This window comes from Panthera tigris, chromosome F3, assembly GCF_018350195.1.
Source record: "Panthera tigris isolate Pti1 chromosome F3, P.tigris_Pti1_mat1.1, whole genome shotgun sequence".
In the NCBI taxonomy this organism is placed as follows: domain Eukaryota; kingdom Metazoa; phylum Chordata; class Mammalia; order Carnivora; family Felidae; genus Panthera; species Panthera tigris.
Window position 1 is genome coordinate 14,067,104 of NC_056678.1, and position 6,452 is coordinate 14,073,555.

Consider the following 6,452-nt stretch of genomic DNA (forward strand, 5'->3'; position numbering starts at 1 on the left):
GAAAAAAACAGTTTTCACAAAAATAAAGCATGTTCATTTTAGAGAATTTGGAACCCAAAAGTATGTAATAAAGACAATTGAAGTCTATGTAATCTCGGTAATTAATAATGCAATATTATAGCAAGAATATTTTCTCATGTCATTAAAGATTCATTTAAAGTATGTTTTTTTATTTTTTTAATTTGTTTCATCTTTATTTATTTTTGAGAGAGAGAGAGAGAGAGAGACAGAGTGCGAGTGGGGGAGGAACAGAGAGAGAGAGAGACAGAATCCGAAGCAGGCTCCAGACTCTGAGCCTTCAGCACAGAGCCCGATGCAGAGCTTGAACTCACAAACCGTGACATCATGACCTGAGCTGAAATCGGACGCTTAACTGACTGAGCCACTCAGGAGCCCCTAAGTTATGTTTTTTATTAATGCAATGTCTTATTAATGCATAATCAAACTATTGGCTATTTTTTAAATCGTTCCTTTATTATTGAACAGTTTCCAAACATTCACTACACTCATATAAATGTCTCTTTAAATATATCTGTAGTGATTTCTATATTCGAGTCTTAAAAATCATCTTGCAAACCCTATTAAAGCATGAAGAGGGCCAGGAAATATAGAATACCATATTCACATGGAATAGCTTACCAGTAGAAATCTATAATTCTGGGCATCTGGGTAGCTCAGTCGGTTAAGCAACTGACTCAGGTCATGATCTCACAGGCTCGTGACACTGAGCCCCACATCAGGCTCTGCACTGACAATGTAAAGCCTACTTGGGATCCTCTCTCTCCCTCTCTCTCTGCCCCTTTCCCACTCATGTGCACTCTCACTCTCTCTCTTTCAAAATAAACAGTTAACAAAAACAAGAAACCTATAGATTCTTCTAAAAATAACATGCTTACTATACATTTTTTGTTCAAATTCCAACACAATTTTGAGAGGAGTGTGACAAACTTGATTCTAAAAATTATAAAGAATAGCTGAGACACAGGGGTGCCTGGGTGGCTCAGTTGGTTAAGCGTCCAACTTCGATTCAGGTCATGATCTCATGGCTCATGGGTTTGGGTCCCACTTCAGGCTCTGTGCTGACAGCTCAGAGCCTGGAGCCTGTTTCAGAGTCTGTGTCTTCCTCTCTCTCTCTGCCCCTCCCCTGCTCACTCTCTTGTCTTGTCTCTCTCTCTCTAAAAATAAACATTAGAAAATTTTAAAATAAAAGAATACCTAAGACACAAGTACGTAACGCAATTTTGAAAAAGAAGAACAAAGATGGAAGACCTTTCTTACCAGATATTAAGATATGTCACAAAGCCACAGCAATGAAAGTAATTTACTACTGGCCCAGGAATAGCACATCAATGGAATAAAATAGGGATCCAGAAGCACACCCACATGTACATGGAAATTTCATATACAATAGCATCTCTAAAAATGAAGAAAAGATAGACCATTTACCCATTGATGCTGGAAGCACTGTCTTCTCCATGGAGAAAAAGTCAGTTGGAGTTCTACCTGATACCGTATAGAAATGTTGACCGTAATAGATTAGATACCTTAATGTTTATTTATTTATTTTGAGACAGAGGAAATGTGAGCGGGGGAGGGACAGAGAGAGAGAGAGAGGGAGAGAGAGAGAATTTCAAGCAGATTCCATACTTTCAGCACAGAGCCCAATGTGGGGCTCAAACTCAAGAACCATGAGATCAGGACCTAAGCCAAAATCAAGAATCGTATGGTTAACCGACTGAGCCACCCCATGTGCCCCTAGATTACTTTTTTTTAATTTACATCCAAGTTAGTTAGCATATAGTGCAACAATAATTTCAGAAGTAGATTCCTTAATGCCCCTTACCCATTTAGCCCATCCCCCCTCCCACAACCCCTCCAGTAACCCTCTGTTTATTCTCCATATTTAAGAGTCTCTTATGTTTTGTCCCCCTCCCTGTTTTTATATTATTTTTGCTTCCCTTCTCTTGTGTTCATCTGTTCTGTGTCTTAAAGTCCTCATATAAGTGAAGTCATATGATATTTGTCTTTCTCTGACTAATTTCACTTAGCATCATACCCTCTAGTTCCATCCACGTAGTTGCGAATGGCAAGATTTCATTCTTTTTGATTGCCAAGGAATACTCCGTTGTGTATATATACCACATCTTCTTTACCCATTCATCCATCAGTGGACATTTGGGCTCTTTTCATACTTTGGCTATTGTTGATAGTGCTGCTATAAACATTGGGGCGTGTGTGCCCCTTCAAAATAGCACACCTGTATCCCTTGGATAAATACCTAGTAGTGCAATTGCTGGGTCATAGGGTAGTTCTATTTTTAATTCTTTGAGGAACCTCCATACTGTTTTCCAGAGTGGCTGCACCAGTTTACATTCCCACCAGCAGTGCCAAAGAGATCCTCTTTCTCTGCATCCTCACCAACATCTGTTGTTGACTGAGTTGTTAATGTTAGCCATTCTGACAGGTGTAAGGTGGTATCTCTTTGTGCTTTTGACTTGTATTTCCCTGATGATGAGTGATATTGAGCATTTTTTCATGTGTTTGTTGGCCAATCTGGATGTCTTCTTTGGAGAAGTGTCTATTCATGTCTTTTGCCCATTTCTTCACTGGATTATTTGTTTTTTGGGTGTTGAGTTTCATAAGTTCTTTATAGATTTTGTATACTAACCTTTTATCTGATACGTCGTTTGCAAATATCTTCTCCCATTCCGTCGGTTGCCTTTTAGTTTTGCTGGTTGTTTCCTTCACTGTGCAGAAGGTTTTTATTTTGATGAGGTCCCAGTAGTTCATTTTTGCTTTTGTTTCCCTTGCCTCTGGAGACGTGTTGAGTAAGAAGTTGCTGTGGCCAAGATCAGAGAGGTTTTTGCCTGTTTTCTCCTCCTTCCTATCTTACATTTAGGCCTTTCATCCATTTTGAGTTTATTTTTGTATATGGTGTAAGAAAGTGGTCCAGGTTCATTCTTCTGCATGTCGCTGTCCAGTTTTCCCAGCACCACTTGCCGAAGAGACTGTCTTTATTCCATTGGATATTCTTTCCTGCTTTGTCCCAGATTAGTTGGCCCTACATTTGCGGATCCATTTCTGGGTTCTCTATTCTGTTTCATTGATCTGAGTGTCTGTTTTTGTGCCAGAGATTAGATACTTTAATCTGAAATGGAAACCAATAAAGATAAAGAAAGTATAGAAGAATATCTCTGTGACCATGAATTGGAGGAATTAGTAAGGAAATCCTCAAAACCACAACCATCAGAGGAGAAATATGTAGATTGAGTGTACAAAAATTGGTCTTCTTATGAAAGAAGGACATGATACACAAAATTAACAGACAAGTGACAACCTGGAAGAATATATTTGCCACCTCTAAAACTCAAGGAATTCATACGTAGAATATAGAGAGAACTTCTATGTATCAACAAGAGTTGGTTGGAAATCCAATAGATTGATAGGAAATCCAATAGAAAAGTGGACAAAGAATTAGAATAGACAAATCACAGAAGGAAGAATGCCTAACAAATCTATGAAAAGATGCTTGAACTCCCTAGGAAGCAGACAGTGCGGTTAAAATAACAATGAGATACTACTTTATAAAAATTTTAAAGTTTAATACCAAGAACTGGTAAGAATGCGGGGGAAGGGTTACCTCAAAGGCTCTTGGTTTGCGACAGTGAACGATGCAACCAGTAATTATGCAACTAAATATGTCCCAGCAATCACACTCCTGGGAATACACTCCGCAAAAACTTGCATGCGAGTCTTTATTGGAACCTGTGTGAGGGTGTGCCTCTCAGTGCCATTTGCAGTGGCAGGGAGTAAGCTGGGGGCTGGTGGTCAGGGAAATAACTCTATCAAGTGGAATGTATGCAGTCAGGGCATAACTAAGCAGCAGCCAGAATTAATGAAGCAGATATACATTCAGCTATGTGGTCAGCTCTGAAGACATCGTGTCAAGTGGAAAAGGTGTGATACACGAAATAAAATCGGTAGCACGGAGCCCATGTAAATTTAAAACACTCTAAATAATATATGTCTCAAGCCTACTGGCGGATGCCTATGAGGAACACGGGATCAGAAATAAAGAGGAAAAAGAGGGCCTTGTGCAGGCCTAGGGTGACAGGGTGATCAATGCTATTCTCCACTTGCTTAGGGGAAAAAAACAAACAAAACAAACTCAGAACTGTTACGGCAGTCACACGAGAAGGTCACCAGACTGAGGGTGGCTCTGATGGTAGGCCTACATAAACAAACTGAAACCTAAACCAGAGTCAATCCTGCAGATGCCTCGAGGTTAAGAGGAACAACCAATCACAAACCGCCAACTAGGCTTTCCCAAGTAACGCACTCCTTAAGTTATAGCCAATGAAATCATTACCTTGTTTTGCTTCTCTCTGAAAACCTTTCCCCTCGTTCCCACCAGTAGGGTGCTTCTAACTGCTTCCAGTCTGGCACTGCCTGATTCAAATCAATGTTAGCTCAAATAAACCCTTAACATTTTAATATACCTCAGTTTATTTTTGTTCTTGTTGCTGTTGTTGACAGAAAGTAGGATCCATCAACGGGCATGAATAAGGAGGGGGCAGCACCGAGGTTGTCATGAGTGCAGCGCCCACCATTTGTCCTGGGGGCCACAATTAGGGATGTCTTTGAACCCATAGCCATCTGGGATGAGCCGCTTCTCCGCCACCACGTTTTCGAATTTCTCCTCACTTCTTGGAGATGTGGATCTTCCGGCAGCCAGCGAACCTGAACTTGGCCCTGCATAGGGCCGGCCTCAGTTACATGCTCCCTTTTCTGCAGCTTGGCATGGATGGACATGACGACTGCCAATGTGGACCCAGGCCACTGTGCCCTGGGGCTTTCCAAAGTCACCTCGCTTACCTGTCTAGAGCCCAGATTGGAGATAGCGTGAGGTCAGACATGAATGTCCACTGCAAAGGGCTGTCTCCAAGGTCCCTTAGGGCAACCCCAACACGCAACAGGCTGCATACACTACCCAGGAGGCTACTGTTTTCGGCCACGGCCCACCAGGCCCCCGTGGGGAAAGAGCACAGTTGGCTTCACTAGCGGCAGACTCTCTTTATCCTCCATTCCTTCCTCTCATACCTCCATTCCAGTCCAGTAGTAAATCCCTTATCTTCCAAATATATGCAGAATTCAATCATTTCTCATCTTTCCTACCAATACCACCCCAGGGCTTGGTCACCTTCACCTCTTGGCTGTTTTGGCAGCAGTCTCCCAGCCAGTCTGCTTTTGTGTCTTCCTGCCTTTGGTCTGCTTGCTTCTTTTTCTTTCTTTCTTTCTTTTCTTTTCTTTTCTTTTTTTTTTTTTTTTAGTCCTCAGGGTTCATTTATTGATTTATTTATATAAGTAAAATACACAGGTACAGGCTATGAAATGTGAGAACTCTTATGTGAACAAATTATGCCATTCTCTCACCAACAAACATTTTGTGGCTTGCCATAGACTTTAGAACAAAAATATGTCATCCCCAAAGACCTTAAAAGTAGTACAAATCTGTACTTGTATTTCTTCAGTGTTTTTCTTGCCTTTGGAGTATTTCACCTAGTTTGCATCCTGATTATCATGTGAAGACTTTTCTGCTACTTCTGTTCATTATAACGGTTTCTGAATGTTTTTGAAATAAATTTATATTTAAAATATTATTGGATCAAAATTACGACAGACTTACCAGAAATGTAAATTAAATTTGACACTTTATTTGGGGAATTGGCAGAAGAGAAAAATATTTTGAAGTTTGAAATGAGAATACAAATAGTAAAAGAGCATAAAATAGGGGCGCCTGGGTGGCTCAGTCAGTTGAGTGTCCGACTTCAGCTCAGGTCATGATCCCATGGCTCGTGAGTTCGAGCCCTGCATCAGGCTCTGTGCTGACAGCTCGGAGCCTAGAGCCTGCTTCAGATTCTGTGTCTCCCTCTCTCTCTGCCCCTCCCTGCTCATACTCCCTCTCTCTCTCTCTCTCTCTCTCTCAAAAATAAACATTAAAAAATGTTTTAATAAAAAAAATAAAAGAATATAAAATATCTAAAAGAGTTAAAATATTATGACAAAATATTGGCATTTTGGTTTCCACGAAGAAACCATTGGAGAACAGAGATTGGATAGCAATTATAACTTGAAAGGATAAATGCATTTAAGACAGTCAATTAGAAGCGAGCATGGTGATGGGGCACCTGGGTGGCTGAGCCCGTGTAGCCTGAACTCTTGGTCTCAGTTCAGGTCTTGGTCTCAAGGTCGTGAGTTGAAGCCCTGCACTGGGCTCAATGCCCAGTGTGGAGACTGCTCAACCGAGGCTGGTTGTCTCACAGCTTCGAAGAATGAAGAGGTGGACACAAAATGAGCAGCAGGCAAAATTTTATGAGAGTATGAGACTAGAAAATAAGAATAGTATGAAAGCTCTCTGCAGAGGCGACATTCAAAAGTAAATGCCCATGGTC

The 6,452-nt window shown here is 41.0% G+C and overlaps 1 non-coding gene across 1 annotated transcript; it reads right to left on the minus strand.

Annotated features, from left to right (window-relative positions):
* Positions 1–4,933: 4,933 nt before the first annotated feature.
* On the minus strand, positions 4,934–5,067 carry LOC122236047. The gene has a single exon (XR_006214253.1). It is a non-coding gene; the product is annotated as a small nucleolar RNA SNORA70 (small nucleolar RNA).
* Positions 5,068–6,452: the final 1,385 nt, after the last annotated feature.